General features: G+C 37.4%; 1 pseudogene; it reads left to right on the top strand.

Moving 5' to 3' along the window:
• Window positions 1-2,269: 2,269 nt before the first annotated feature.
• LOC112410066 (tigger transposable element-derived protein 1-like) lies at window positions 2,270-8,203 on the top strand (annotated as a pseudogene).
• Window positions 8,204-17,021: the final 8,818 nt, after the last annotated feature.

Below are 17,021 nucleotides of genomic sequence, written 5' to 3'. Positions count from 1 at the left end.
CTTTAGCTCAGCAGAGTAAATATATTTTTCTGAAAGCAGTTTGTTAATATTTCATCAAAATAACCTGATCATTCTATGGAATTTCTGATCATTCATTCTTATACTAACAGACTTTAAAAAAACTAATTTATTAAACACAATTTATTAATTAAAAGTTTAAATAACAATACATGAAATGCACAGGGAAAATATATGATTAAAAAACTGGTGATTAGATGTGCAACTTTGGGAATATGAGCAAAATATTGGGGCAGTTAAACTATAAATATTCTTAAAAGTTTTATCCCTGTTTCATTGTCCTTGATGCCTGTAGGTATCATATATAAAGCATTTTAAATTACCTTTTGGAGTGCAAGCAGATGGAAGTGGAAAGGTGGAACAATGGTCTTTGTCCTGTTGCCCATATTTAGAGCTACTGAATGTGCGTGTACTTTTGTGTATAGCATTATATCTTGTTGCCGCTGCACTCTCATGCCCAGTGCTGCAGCTTTGAAAATTATAACTGGTTCTCAATAACCACCTTTAGGAAATCCCCCAAAAGTATTTGTGTAACTTCCTGCCTCCTGAGTGCAAGTTTACTTAGGATATCTCAGGAAAGGAAGAATCCTTAGTTCCTCTTATTCTGTCCTGACCCAGATAGGTTTGCTACTTGTTCAGTCTAATAAAATGACCTCAGGAAAGTATAGCAATGTAAAGCTGTGATGTTTGGGTGATTTGGGGCGGAGGGGAGTAGCAGCAGATAGAAAGCATTTATGGAATAATGGAAAAGATTCCTGCCTAGGAGAATACCTTTTGCAGTCATCACCTTATACTTAAATTTCAGTTATAGATTGAAATTTTTTTTTCTTTGTTGGCTTACAGCCTAGATTACCTGGGAAATACCTCAAGGAACACTCCACGAGTTACCAGTTATTTACACTTTTATAGGAATCACTGTATCAGGTCTTTACACCAAGAGCAAGTTTTTAAAAAGAGCTGGGTAGAGAGTAAACAAGGTCACCAGAGTCAGCCTCTGTGTGTGCGTGTATGTGTGTTTTGAAGGATCACTGGAAAAGGAGAAAAAAAAAATTGTACATTGAGTGTGTTCCTGGCACTTTGCTTGATATTTTATATTATCTCAGTTAATTAGCTCAACAGTCCTATGAAATGTATATTTTTATTTTATTGCCTGAGTTTTATGGGTGAAGAAACTGAGATTCAAAATGGGAATTAACTTGCCCAAGGTCACACAGCCAGTCAGTGGCAGATGTGATATCTTAGCCTTACTCTGTCAAGATAAGATATATGTTAGTCTTCGAGAATAGATGGTACAAGATACGAGGCATGAAAGAACATGGTATTATTTAGAGAATGCTAAATAATTTAGTATGTCTGAGTAAAAATATAGATGAGAAATTACACATTGCCCCCTACATATCAGCGTGCAATCAACTGGCGAATCTCAGTGTTTCTTCTACTTCCCATGTGTAGCCTATTGCAGTCTACTGGCACCTTCCTAATTTAATATCTTATGACTTCTATGTGGACAATTTCAGCAGCTTTGTACATGTCTCTTTCCACCAGCTTCATTGACTTTCAGTTCTTCCTCAGCAATAATGCAGGTTTAATCTTCTAAAGTATGTGCCAGGCTCTTTTGCAAAAGGAAAAAAAAAAGCCATGTGTGTGTATATACACACACACACTTTATTTTTAGAGCAGTTTTAAATTCATAGTAAAATTGAGCAGAAAATACAGAGATTACCCATATACCCCCATCGCCACACATGTGCAGCCTTCCCCATTATCCACCCACTAGAGTAGTACATTTGTTACAATTGATAAACCTACCCTGACACATCATTACCATCCAAAGTTCAGAGTTTATGGTTCACTCTTGGTGTTGTACTGTCTATGGGTTTTAACAAAGTATAGTGAAATATATCCACCATTATAGTATCGTACAGAGTATTTTCACTGCTCTAAAAATCCTCTGTCATCCCTCACTTCTCCCAAACCCCTGGCAACCACTAATCTCTTTACTGCCTTTTTCAGAATGTCCAACAGAATCATAGTAGCCTTTTCAGATTGGCTTTTGTTCACTTAGTGTTAATATGCATTTAAGTGTCCTCCATGCCTTTTCATGGCTTGAATATATTCCTTTGTCTGGATGTACTGCAGTTTATTAATTCATTTACTGAAGGACATCTCGGTTGCTTCCAAATTTTGGCATTTATGAATAAACTTGGTATAAACATCCATGCGAGGGTCATTTGGGTAGATACCAAGGAGCATGACTAATGGATTGGTGTTTAGTTTTGTAAGAAACTACCAGACTGTGTTCCAAAAGTGGTGGTACCATTTTGCATTCCCATCTACAGTAAATGTGAGTTCCTGTTTCTCTGCGTCCTCGTCAGCATTTGTTGTCATGAGTGTTTTGGATTTGGTAATTCTAACAGGTATGTAGTGCTATCTCATTGTTATTTTAATTTTTAATTCCCTAATAACATATGGTGTTGAACATCTTTTCATATACTTACTTGCCATCTATATATCTTCTTTGGTGAGGCATCTGTTAAGGTCTTTTGCCCCTTTTTTTTTTTAGTAGAGTTGCCTGTTTTCTTACTGTTGTTTTAAGAGATCTTCATATATTTTGGATCACAATCCTTTATTAGATGTGTCTTTTGGAAATATTTTCTCCCAGTTTGTGGCTTGTCTTCTCACTCTCCCAAATTTATATTTAATTGATATTGTTGTATATTTATCCTTTATTTTAAGCCCTTTCAAAACCCTTTTAAGAAAAAGTAGCATGTCAAATTTTAAAAAGGAGTTAAAATATTTAAATGCTTTAGTAAAGTTCAAATTCCTGATTCCGGCATTTACGGATGTCCACAGTTCAGCCCAACCGATGTTTCTAGTCTTGTCAAGTTACAGTTGCATTCACTTTTGTGCCAGACTAATAGACACTTCTTTCCTGGAATTCAGACACTGTTGGAGGGAACATAAAGTGGTGTAGCAATTCTGGTTGGCAGTTTAACATTACATAAAGAAACGAAAACAAAACCCCCAAACCCACATTAAAAACAATCTCCTTTGCTTTAGCAATTCCTCTTCTTGGAATGACTCCTCAGGAAATAATTGTTGTGTACAATCACGTGGTCTCTCCACCTTTCCTTTCCTAAAGGTGTCTGTTGCATTATTTATTGTCGTGGACATCACTGGTTGCTTATCCAATCTATTTTCCCCTTCTCAAGAATTTTAAACTTGCATTCAATTATCCATCTCACCCCTATTATTTTAGGGCTAACGTTTTTCTATTCCAGTCCTGAAGTTGAGCCTCACTGGGTAAATCTGCTTTCTGTTTCCAATGATTATTTGGAAACACTGGCCTATGCCAACCTATTGACGGCTTTCTGCGCATCTCAGGAAACGGTTCATAAGTGGGTATATGAGACATAAGAGGACATTTGCCAGGGGCACTGGAAGAGGTGGTTTCTATTCTTCTGGATGTATTTGAATGTAAAGCCCAGAACTGCTGCTATCATTTTTCTTCACCACCAAAGGACTGAGTGGACCTTTGGCAAAAGCAGGGCCAAAAGGATCTCAGAGAAATGGAGTCTTAGCTCTGATTTAAACGTAGCTGACCAGTGCCCTACATCTGGATTTTAACCAGTTATGCGAGCCTTAATAAGCCATTTAATGTGGTTTTAGCAGTTTGAATTAGATCTTTTCTTTTGGTTGAATTCATCAAAATCGATACTTTGTAGAGAGAAAAGCTGCAAACATCTTAAATATCAACCAATAGAGAACGGGTTAAATAAAAAATCACTAATACAATGGAATAATGAGCAGGAATTAAAAGATGACACTGTGGAAAAGATATAATGACATAGAATGATATTCATAATATTTTTGTGTATAAATGAGTTAAAAACAGTATACATATGATAATTTGGGCTTAAAATCTATATTTACATAAAATGAGGTGAAGCCTTGCAGAGTGCTTGGTACAATGCTCAAAATATAGTAAATGTTATTATTATTTTAATTTAACAAAATGTTAACAGTTGTCATATTTAGGTGATAGCATAAGGATGACACTATTTTCTTAATTTGAACACATTTCATTTTGTAACAATAAGAAAAAAAGCTCTTTCAAAATGGTTTAAATTTTAAGGTTCTACTATATTGTCATCATCAATTTTTGAGATGAATAGTTCACTATGATCACATCATAAAGAATTCTGAAGATATTAGAAAAAGAAACCTACTTATCTGCTTCCTAAATATGTTTTCCAGGTGCCTTCCCATTCTTGAAACCTTTCTCTCCATTTGGATTGCTTCTTTTTCCTACCATCTTTTGACAATTTTATTTCCTCTTTAAGACACAACTAAAACATTGCCTTTGGCACAGTCTTTCTAGGACACGCTGGTCAGATGTGGTTCCTTGCTCTCTTGAAAACTACAGAATTTGCAAACTGATTTTTATTTTGTCCTGTGTATGTGTTTAATTTACACAGTATTTTAAAAAACCTATAGATGACACTAATTAAATAACGGTAGATTTCCACATAAAAATCTGGATTTTCTTTTTTTTTTCTTTTTTTTTTTTTTGTGGTACGCGGGCCTCTCACTGCTGTGGCCTCTCCCGCTGTGGAGCACAGGCTCCGGATGCACGGGCCCAGCCGCTCCGCGGCAGGTGGGATCTTCCCGGACCGGGGCACGAACCCGTGTCCCCCGCATCGGCAGGTGGACTCTCAACCACTGTGCCACCAGGGAAGCCCTGGATTTTCTTTTGAAAAATAATAAGACCCGACAATCTTGCACTTGCATAGTTGCATGATAACAATAGGCTTAGATTGAATGGCAGCTTCCCTTTTCAAGTGTGTATTTTTTTTTTTTTTAAGTATTTCACTCATTGATAACAACTTGTGCCTTCTGTAGACGTTTGACTCCTACCGTAGTTTAGTGGAAGGCTCAGCAAGGCAAGGTTATTTGGCTACTCCCTTATTATACACTGCTTTTCGCGGTTGTTTTCGTATGTACATTTTCTGTAAGTTTCTTGGGACCAAAGCCTGTACTTACACATATCTTACACATATTTGTCAACTCATACTGCCTTACGCACAGTAGGCTGGTAACATATTACTTATTGAGTGAATTAAACCAGTGAACAAATAAATAAACCTTGCCACATTGTATAAATTCTTTACTCAAAAAAGGTTTTTTTAGTTGCTTCGGTTAGTCAACTGAAGAAAGCACTTTAGAAAACCACATTAGTAGACAAATAAGAAATTGCACCGTGGATCATGAGTACTGAACAGGTCCTGTATCATTGTTGAATTTCAACAAAATGGTTGACTTTTGAAGGTGATGTATGAGATCTGGCCTAGCATTGCACTAACAAACGTTACTGGCTTACAAAAGATTTTGATAAATTCACTCTTGTCCTTTTACTCGTAGAAATGTGTTTTACCACCTGTCAGGCACAATGACAGAAAGGCTGAAAACTTCCTGATAGAGCCATCACTTGGGCAAAACGCTATTAGATATGTCAAGCTCTGATGGTGAACTTTCTTCAAGAGTCTTAACAGAGGTCACTTTCAACTTCTATATTCAGTTTTGTGAAAGAAAGCAGTATAGTATCATTTTAGGTCCCCTTATGACATCTCTTGTACGTTGTAGTTGCTTTGAGTTGGGGGAGAAAAAGCTGGATAGCAAATGAAATAGTTTCTGGTTGTGGAGAAAAGTTCCTAAAGTAATTAATTCCTAGTTTTGATATTTTCTGTGACCCCTCATAGCTGCAGGAAGATAGACTAGAATTTGAAACACATCCTTCGAGTTTCTTACATATATTAAATTAAACTTAATAACATGTATGGAATGACACGGGAGAAAGATCTAGATGTATGGAGAAGAGCTGTGAAGTTGTGGTTGCCATTTTAATATGGGCTTTTTATTTAGAGAGTTACTTTTCCTTTAACTGTCCATAATCTGGCAGCCTTGTATGAGTATAAAAAGGGTGAGGCAGAGCATTCAGCACAGAACTGTGGCATTGATGAAGTCAGTCTTCCTTTGGTCTCACAGTCTGCACTTTGAATATGTATAATTTAGAGATACAGATTTCATCTGAACACAGATACACCTCATTTTATTGCACCTCACTTTTTTGCGCTTTGCAGATACTGTGTTTTTGTACAAGTTGAAGGTTTGTGGCAACCCTGCGTCAGACAAGTCTATTCGCGCCATTTTTCCAACACCTTTGCTCAGTTTGTGTCTGTCACATTTTGGTACTTCTCGAAATATTTCAAACATTTTCATTGTTGTTATATTTGTTATGGTGACCTGTGACCAGTGATCTTTGATGTTACTATGGTAATTGTTTTGGGGCACTGTGAACCATGCCCATATAAGATGGCAAACTTAATCAAACTTAATCTAATGGACTAGCTTTTCCCCCATCTTTCTCCATCTCCTTGGGCTTGCCTATTCCCTGAAACAAAACAATGTTGAAATTAGACCAATTAATAGCCCTGAGTGTTCAAGTAAAAGAAGGGTCGCGAGTCTCTCACTTTAAATCGAAAGTTAGAAATGATTACTCTTAGTGAAAATGTTGAGAAGTGATTAGGCATGTTGAAAGTTGAGACAGGCCGAAAGCTAGGCCTCTTGTGCCAGTTAGACAAGTTGTGAATGCAAAGGAAGCATTCTGGAAGAAAATTAAAAGTGCAACTCCAGTGAATACATGAATAAGAAAGTGAACCAAGCCTTACTACTGTTACGGAGAAAATTTTAGCCATCTGGATAGAAGATCAAACCAGCCACAAGATTCCCTTAAGCCAAAACCAGATCCAGAGCGAGGCCCTAACTCTCCAATTCTACAAAAGCCAAAAGAGGTGAGAAAACTGCAGAAGAAAAGTCTGAAGCTAGCAGAGGTTGGTTCATGAGGTTTAAGGGAAAAAGCCCAAGGGTTTCCATAAAATAAAAGTGCAAGGTGAATAAAGCAAGTGCTGATGTAAAAGCCGTAGCAAGTTATCCAGAAGATCTAGCTAAGATCACTAATGAAGGTGGCCTCACTAAACAACAGATTTTCAATGTAGACTAAATTGCCATATTAGAAGACGCCATCTAGGGCTTTCATAGCAAGAGAGCAGAAGTCAGTTCCTGGCTTGAAAGCTTCAAAGGACAGGCTGACTCTCTTGCTGGGGGCTAATATAACTGGTGACTCGAAGTTGAAGCCAGTGCTCATGTACCAGTCTGAAAATCCTAGGGCCCTTAAGAATTTGGCTGGATCTCCTCTGCCTGTGCTCTATAAATGGAAAAACAAAGCCTGATTGGCAGCCCATCTGTTTACAAGATGGTTAACTAAATACTTTAAGCCCACTGGTGAGACCTACTGCTCAGAAAAAAAGACTCCTTTCAAACTATTACTGCTTACTGACAATGTACCTGGTCACCCAAGAGCTCTAATAAAGATGTATAAGGAGATTAATATTGTTTTCATGTCTACTAACATAACATCCATTCTCAGCCCATGGTTAAGAAGTAATTTCGATTTTGAAGTCTTATTATTTAAGAAATACATTTTGTAAGGCTATAGCTGCCATAAATAGTGATTCCTCTGATGGATCTGGGCAAAGTAAGTTGAAAACCTTCTGGAAAGCATTCACCATTCTAGATGCGATTAAGAACATTATTGATTTATGGGAAGAGGTCAAAATATCACAATTAACAAGAGTTTGGAATAAGTTGACTCCAACCCTCACGGATGACTTTGAGGGGTTCAGGACTTCAGTGGAGGGAGTAACTGCAGATGTGGTGGAAACAGCCAAAGGAACTAGAGTTAGAAGTGAAGCCTGAAGATGTGGCTGAACTGCTGCAAGCTCGTGATAAAACTTGGACGGATGAAGAGCTGCTTCTTATGGATGAGCCAAGAAAGTGGTTTCTTGAGATAGAATCTCCCTGCAGAGATGCTGTGAAGATTGATGAAATTCCAACAAAGGATTTAAAATATTACGTAAGCTTAGTTAATAAACCAGCAGCAGGGTTGGAGTGGGTCGACTCCAGTTTTGAAGCAAGTTCTACTGTGGGTAAAATGCTATCAAACAGCATTGCATGCTCCAGAGAAATGGTTCATGAAAGGAAGAGTCAATCCATGCAGCAAACTTCATTGTTGTGTTATTTTAAGAAATTTCCACAGCCACCCACCCTTCAGCCATCACCACCTTGATCAGTCATCAACATTGCGGCACCAGCCTCCATCAGCAAAAAGATGATGACCCGCTGAAGCTCAGATGATGGTTAACATTTTTCAGCAATAAAGTATTTTTAAATTAGGGTATGTACATTGTTCTCCTTTTAGACATAATGCTATTGCACACCTACTAGACTGCAGTACAGTATAAACTTAACTTTCATATGCACTAAGGAACTAAAAAATTCACGTGGCTTGCATTCTTTCCATGGTCTGGAACAGAACCTGCATTATATCCGAGGTATGCCTGTGTAAGCTCTATCACTTGATTTTACATGGCCTATCTGAGCTTCATTTTATCTATAAAATGTGAGTAACTGTCTTAAAAATATGAACTTCAGGGCATGGTTGAGAGTATTTAAAATCAAGTAACTAGTGTACCCACAACAGCCTCCCCCTTGCCCTCCAGCTTTTGGAGACTTTATGCTTTCTCCATTCCTACCTTTTCAAAACCTTAAGGAGGAAGGGATCTGATCAGATTACTCATATTTAGATGCAAATAACTGATAAGACTTCAAGTGTACCTGCCCTTGTATATGTTTACCAGGGGCCAAAGGTTTTAAGCCCGAAGTATGAATCTTTAACTGTGGAATTTTAGGAATTAACTAATTATTGAAGGAGAAATTCGTTGCTCAGATAGTCACTTCCCCATGCTTTCTGTTCCACCCCTGGAAGTGGTAGGCAGTCTGCATACTTAGTAGTCAACACCCAAGTGGGAAGTGGTGACTAATAAGTAAGATGGATAATTTTCTTGGTAGTTAAGTTTTTGTTTAAAAAGGCACCAGATTCCTTCTGTTTCTTATTTAAGAAAGAAGTGCCTAATCTCTAAGTAGGAAGGGCAGAACTCCCAAACAATATTATTGCTATCAATGACATTGTTATTAAACATTTTTTCCACTCAACTAGGGAACCACCGGCATAGGAATTAAGGCAGTACCTGTATGTTTGCATTTGCCGTGTAAATATCCAGTTGAGGCAAAAGGGCTTTGCTTCCTTAAAGAGAAAGATCACCTTCTTGTAGGAGACAGAGGGCAGAAAACATACATTAAGTTCAATTTTTGAACCTGGTTGAAACGGCTAAACACCATTTATCTGAACGCAGCACCACTGGTGGGCTCAGCATTCTGAACTGAAATTTCAGGTTTAGACCATGGTTTGGGATTAATGGATAGAGCTTTGAGCAAATAATTTGCTACATCCTAGACTTCTACCACTCTTGCTGCACCATTACCATTAAACTAATAGCTAATTTCTAAGTCAGTCCCTCTAGCAGTCAGGTGGCAGAGATTGCTACAAGGTTCATTTTACAGCTGAGAATAATAGGCTTGGGTGACGTGTTACACATCAAAACAGTGGTTGAAACAGATTCTAGCCCAGGCAGTCTTTTGAAAGCAAAAGCAGTTTGAATTTTTAAAACTTGCTAAATTAATCAGACCAGGAGGCCTTTAGACAAAGGTGGCTCTAATGCCATGGCAGTCTGCATAAAAGCAAACCAAAATCTCAGCCTGTAAATGCCTCAAGGTTATGAAATTCAAATGCTAAGGACAACCAATCACACACAGCCAAGTAGGGTTCAAGCTCTAGACAATCAAACAATTTCCTTGCTTTTCTTCCCCCCTTTCTCTCTGTAAGCCTTCCTCCTGGCTCCTCTCTGCACAGTGCTCCTAACTCCTTCCTGTTTGGTAGTTTGGCCCTATTCCCACTGATTTTTGCTCAGATAAACTCTTTAAATTTTTAATATGCCTCAGTTGACCTTTTCACAAACTTTAAGACCAGATGAAATTCATAAGTTTCTTCATCCATCTTATTTCTCTAATAATAATCATCATCCATATCTTCAGTTTCTTCACTGTGCTAAGTATTTTAAATGTATTATAGGTTACATAATGTTTAATCTTTTAATATCAATTTAAAGGTAAGCATCATTATCCAGCTTCTATAACTTGAGATCATGAATCTTTAAGATTGTACAAAGCAAAGGCTCTTTGCTTATAAGCCCCCCAATCTTTCCATCCTCCTGTCTCTCTAGTTGGGAATAACTCGAATCATCTCAAGAGTGGAAATTCACTGTCAGTTCTCCTCTTGAAAACCTTTGGGTGATAACACTATAAATGAAAAGGACACCAGGTCCCGTTTGTTTAGGAAGATTGACTATAATTAACTGCCCGGTAATTTAATAATATTTTTTTCAACTATGCTTTTGTAAAGATCAAAAAGGAAGTACCTAAATTGACTGTCCGTATTTTGCATTAGTATAAATGGGTAGCAGTGAAAAGAGTTCCACACTACATAACGTACATACATGTGCATGGATATATACAAATGCTCTGAACACTGTACTTCTTCCTCGTTTTGTGATTTGGTCTCCACTGAAAATAAAATAGTGCCATCTGGTGGAGGTTAGAAGATGTGGAAACCTGACCTTCAAGTTCACTCGACTCAGTTTTGTTCAGTTTGATATTCTACCTGTTTCTACACTGGGCTAGGTGACCTGCAGGGTATCTGGTCACAAAAATAAGTAAGATATGATTTCTTCCCTCAAAGAACACACAATATTGCCAGGCTGCTGGCATGGAAATTGCCAAGGATATACCTTGGGCAAATTGAGGTGCAGAGGGGCACTGAGCCTTAGAGGAGGTGATGCTCTCAGTGGAGGATTCTTGCCTGAGAAGCAGTCAGGGGCAGAGATGGTGGACCGGAGGGGCATCATGAACGATAGCACAGAACTAAGAAAAAGCATTGGTTTTTCAGAAAAGCAAGTAATTTGTAATCCTAGAACTTAAAATTTGGGAAGCAGCAGAGACAGAAGATGGGTCTGCAAAGCAATCCGAGACTGGTCCCAGAAGGCTGGCTGAGGATGCCATGCTGAGAAGATTGCAGGTTACTGATTGTTATAAGTGGGGCGGGGAGATAGTTGAGATTTAGTAAATCAGTCTGCTGGCGGATAGATTTGACAAAATGCAAAATCCATTTTGTCATAAAAGGTAACATTCACGGGTTCCAGCAATTAGGACCTGGATATCTTTGGGAGCCATTTTTCATTTTTTTTTTAACACTTAAATTGTGTGCACTTTTTTTAACGTCTTTATTGGAGTATAATTGCTTTACAATGGTGTATTAGTTTCTGCTTTATAACAAAGTGAGTCAGCTGTGTATATACATATATCCCCATATCCCCTTCCCTCTTGTGCCTCCCTCCCACCCTCCCTATCCCACCCTTCTAGGTGGTCACAAAGCAACGAGCTGATCTCCCTGTGCTATGCAGCTGCTTCCCACTAGCTATCTATTTTACATTTGGTAGTGTATATATGTCCATGCCACTCTCTCACTTTGTCCCAGCTTACCATTCCCCCTCCTTGTGTCCTCAAGTCCATTCTCTACGTCTGTGTCTTTATTCCTGTCCTGCCCCTAGGTTCATCAGAACCTTTTTTTTTTTTTCTTAGATTCCATATATATGTGTTAGCATACGGTATTTGTTTTTTTCTTTCTGACTTACTTCACTCTGTATGTCAGACTGTAGGTCTATCCACCTCACTACAAATAACTCAATTTTGTTCTTTTTATGGCTGAGTAATATTCCATTGTATATATGTGTCACATCTTCTTTATCCATTCATCTGTCAATGGACACTTAGGTTGCTTCCATGTCTTGGCTGTTATAAATAGTGCTGCAATGAACATTTTGGTACATGACTCATTTTGAATTATGGTTTTCTCAGTGTATATGCCCAGTAGTGGGATTGCTGGGTTGTATGGTAGTTCTGTTTTTAGTTTTTTAAGGAAACTCCATACTGTTCTCCATAGTGGCTGTATCAATTTACATTCCTACCAACAGTGCAAGAGGGTTCCCTTTTCTCCACACCCTCTCCAGCGTTTATTGTTTGTAGATTTTGTGATGATGTCCATTCTGGTAAAACAGTATTTTAAACTCATAAAATAATTACTGTAGACATCTCCTGAGTTATTAAAAAGAAACAAAAAACCGGAAACCTTTTACTTAAGCAAAGAGAGAAATTTTTCTTTTTATGTTTGGACAAAGTACAAAATAAAGCCTCAAAAAAAGTGGGCATAGTTTCAATCTTATTCTCTGGAGAACTTTGATACATGAACTTTAACCTTCAACTGTGAGAGAGACATGGTCAGTATAGTTGGCCGTAGAGCTATGGAAGAAAATTGAATAGGACTAAGATTTGGTGCCCAGGACAGGCTAATAATTTGTCAGCCGTTTCAAACTGTTAATGAATAATATACAGTATATTCATTTATTTAATAGGCAGGGTCACTTCCATTATAGAGTTTAGTTTAGTTTCATTTAAAAGAAAAAAATTTCTGATCTCGTTTGATCAGAGAGGGACCACTTTGCATTTTGCCATAAATAGAAGGAGTTGTCTATGAGGTCATCAGAACGATTTTTTTTCTGAATTTTCCAGTGATGTCTTCCAGACCCTTATAGGTTGGTAACCCAGGTCATCTAGCCTTCTCTCTCCTCAGATTACAGAATTATGTGCTGGCTCTGTAATGTGAGCTCTGAAAGGGTTTGCAAATATCCTATCATCTTAGTGTTCCCCGATTGCTCTGTGTTCAGATCTCCAGCCCTTTCTGGGGACTACAAATCATCCCAGTAGGCAACTAGACACGTACATACAAACAGGAACCCTGTATGTGTAATGTAGTATAATAATTAGACTGAAGACTTCATGAGTGACTGTCAGGCTTATTTACACTACCAAAGTTTTTGATTAATAACAATTTTCTATTACTCAGAAATATGTTCTACTTAAAATTATATGTCAAGGTATTTGCTTAGAGTGGTACAACATGTCATAAAATGTTAATAACTGATGAAATAGATGTATGCATGTGTATGTGTATGTCAGTGTTCATTGTTTTGCTTTTTCAATTTTCTGAGGGTTTGACATTTTCCAAATAAAGTTTGGAGAAAAATTAAGAGGTAGGGTGTAATGAATTTCTGAAATGCATTAAATCTGTGGGTGAAGATACGTCACTATTACTTCTGGTCTGATCACTGGGAGACATCAGGATGATATATAGACGACTCAGGAAACAGTTTGGAGAGAAGAAAGAGAAGAATTTTCTATGGCTGAGGGAATGGGGAGTCTAGTGTTTCAACTGAGTACATTTTGTGATACACATCAACTACACACTCATTAGAATCTTTGTATGTTATGTTACTTTTAAAATTCTGTGTTATCCTGATTAAACAAATCTACACTGTTGGTGAAAAAGATATAATTCAAGCCTCCATGCCAATGGGCATTGCTGAATTGAGTCCAGTATCAGATATCAGTAATTATCTAAGATAAAGTTTATTGAGTTTTTAAAACATTAATGTCTCTGTAAAGGAGAAGGTAAATCACAATATCCAATATCTGGATATTGTCACAATATCCAATATCCAATAATGAATGATAGGGTCTTACAGTGCTAAAAAAGACATGGAAAGCAATGTGTGTTTGCTGAAATATATCATAGCCACATTTTGTTCTTTCTTGTACAAAATCCACTATGTCATCTGCAGATGAACATTCACAGTTGTAAATTTAGCTCAGTTTTCAAAAGAAAAATCTTTCAAATGTATAAATAGTATGGACTGGCATAAACAATTATTTTGCCGTGCTCTTAGTTTTTCATTAACGTTAAGGTTTACGTTCTGGGACTCTACTGCCACCTAGAGGAAATCAGTTTTAAGTATCACTTATTTGCAGTGCTTTTCCCAGTCCCTTGTAGATCAAGTTCCCACAGTTGTGGCTTACTATAATGCTTTATTTTTTCCTTCTTTTCTAAGCAAACTTTGAATTTAGTTTCTATAGGAGTATCTCATATTAAAAATTATAGCACGTGAAAAAAAGAGAAGAAAATTAAGAAACTTCATCCATTAATGGAATAAGAATTTATATCAAGATTAAATTGTATCCTTGTCATTTATCAATGTGCTGTTGCAGATTCCATAGTTGCTCTACGAAGCTGGTAATTTGAAAATAATTTTAAAAATTCGAAGCAAATTTGTTTTTTTTAAGAAGATGTATTATGTAATGTATTTGGAAGAATAGTATTGGTACAAAATTATGATATTATATGTGTATGTCTAACAGTTTAGGCCTCATTGTTCCATGTCTATGCATACATTAAAATTTTATTTATGTACTTTAAATTGGGGACTGCAGTCCCCCTTAATTTGGAAAACTAGATATACGTAGTCTGATTCATTCTTAAATATACGTTCTTTTAGGGCTTAAACAGAAACACCAGTCACTAAACAGGGTGTATTAAACGTATTGAGAAGAGTTTTATAGTCTTTCTGTGGTAAAGGGACAGAAACGCAACATGAGTATGGGAGAGATCTATTTTGAGGTCGCCTCACAAAGCTGTGGAAGCACAAAAGAGGCAGACGGTGCAGCCACAAATGAGGCTACTGAAAGGAAACGTTGCCAAACCCAGGAACTCCCATAGCTATTTGCATAAGTGCTAGCAAAGTTCCTCAGCCGATCTGGTCCTGCACCCCAGACGCGGAAAAGCAGATGAGGCAGCAGATGACCGTTTACGTTGCCAGGGTGTGTGAACAAGCGAACATCCCCCGCATTACTCACTAAGTAATGAGGAGGGGCTTTAGATATGTTCCACAATTCAGATGGGCCTGCCAGTTGGCCCCTGGGCTTCATTCTGTGTGATCCATACACAGCAGAGACACTCAGGAGGCAATGCAAATGAATCAACAGACAGCAGCGAGGTCCCAGCAGCAGCAGGCAAGGTACTGCCTATGCAACAGGGCGTGATGACAGATAATTAGCTGTGACATGCCCTCCATGGCAGTGGGATGAGAGCGTTCAGTTGGAAACCAGTGTGCAACGTGTCTTCATGAACGACGAGATTTAACTTTGGAGCATGAATTCTTTTTTGCCAAACTAGTTTTTAAGGAAGTTGTCGGGGAGAGTTAAGTTTTCAAGATTCTAGGAATGAAAGATAGAATTTAGTAAGCACCTACTGCATTCCAGGCATTGGGAGATGTACTTACCATGTAAAGTCATTTTTAATGTTCTAAAAATTTCTGTTTTGAAAGAACTGCCTTTCTGTTACAGATAAGAAAACTGAGGCATAGAGAAGTAATGCAACTTGCTCAGTGACACATTGCTAATAAGTAGAATAGACATGAGGCCAAACTAGGGCTGTCTGGGTTTAGAGTTGTCCTATAATTTGCCTATTTCAATCAGATGTTGAGTACTTCTTTAAAAAGGAATTTAATAGAAGGTCCCCCCTTTTTCTACTCTTTGGGTTTACTCAACTTGAGTTAAATAAGTTTTTCTTACGTATTTGACATTTTTATATCATGCTATTTGTTTATTTCTTCTTTAAAGTATTAAATTGGTTATTTTTTAAAAATTACTGTAAAAGACTCAACAATTGGAACAATTTCATGTGGACTGTGTATTAGAAAATAGTATTGTAAGCATGTTAAATTTCCTGAATTTGACAATTGGATTGCGTAAGAGGATGCCATTGCCATTCTTCTTAGGGGACACACAGAAGTAGGGATTAAAAAGCCACAATATCTGCTACTTACTTTCAGTCTTGTTCAGGAAAAATATTAATCATGATATGTACACAGGTAATATGAAAATAGAGTGACAAAGGAAACGCGCAAAATGTTGACAATTGGTAAATTTAGGAGACTGTATGCAGGAGTTGGTTGTATTCTTGCATCTATTGTCTAGGTTGGATTTTTTTCAAAGTAAGTTAAAATGAATTGATATTCTCTTTAGCCTTCTATTAGGCCAGTTTTTCTTTGACAGCTTTAGGCGTACATTTGCAAAGTTAGCCATGACTTTCATTATGTGTCGTCTCAGGGGCTGAGTAGAGCTGATTCCCACAGCTGACTAGCCCTTTCACCCTTGTCACAAATTATCAGTGTCTTTGGTGCTGGCGTAATCATCTATTGTATGTGAAACCCATCTGGGTGATCTGCCCCTCACTCTTCATTTTGTGGCCTGGAAGGGCCTGATGATAAGTGATCGTGATAAAGGAGGATAATGTATACAAGAGAGTTCTAGTCAATAAGAGGACACATTTTTGTCATTATTATTCAGTTGGGAATTTCAGCCGTGTGGAGATTATTAATCTCACAGGCCATTTTTCTACCAAAATGAAAAACTGCATTTCTTCTGCTTTCAAGGATCACATGAACATTTTTTTAAACCAGAAGAGGAAGAGCAGATGTCTTCACTGTTCATTTCAGTTGGAGACATTTGATGTTCATAATCAACATTTTGAAATGTGTTCAAAGCTGCCATCTTGTGGTCAGATTCTATTCTCCTTTTAGCAGATATATTAATAAAAGGCTGACTAAATCCAAAGATTAGAAGAACATTGCAGAAATACATTTTACAACATGTCAGAAGGTCTATTTTGAAGCCTACATAAAAAAATACAAGAGTGTATTTCTACATGTGATTTACTTAAGATTGATGACCAGTTTTACTCATTTCTATTTGAGAGCCATGACAGATTTTATTCATTGTCCTTTCTTTCCTTCGTCCCCCAATTAAAAGTCTAAAGTTTCCTATTTCATAGGTGGAAAAATTAAGAATAAACTTCTGCTTAGTGACATAAATTTTGAAATCAATCATTCTTTACTGAGATTTCAAAAAAAGTCACTCTTTTCTTTAAAACTTCCTTTCAAAAAGTCAGGGTTCGCGAACGACTACAAATGGCCTCTGCTCCAACCTTCCCCACATACAATTCACACTTCAAGTTGATTCTTTTGATTTTGCCTCTTTAT

Source organism: Neophocaena asiaeorientalis, unplaced genomic scaffold (assembly GCF_003031525.2).
Source record: "Neophocaena asiaeorientalis asiaeorientalis breed wild unplaced genomic scaffold, Neophocaena_asiaeorientalis_V1.1 scaffold174, whole genome shotgun sequence".
NCBI lineage: Eukaryota > Metazoa > Chordata > Mammalia > Artiodactyla > Phocoenidae > Neophocaena > Neophocaena asiaeorientalis.
Note: the sequence above shows the minus strand (reverse complement) of the source record. Positions and strands in the feature narration are given on the sequence as shown.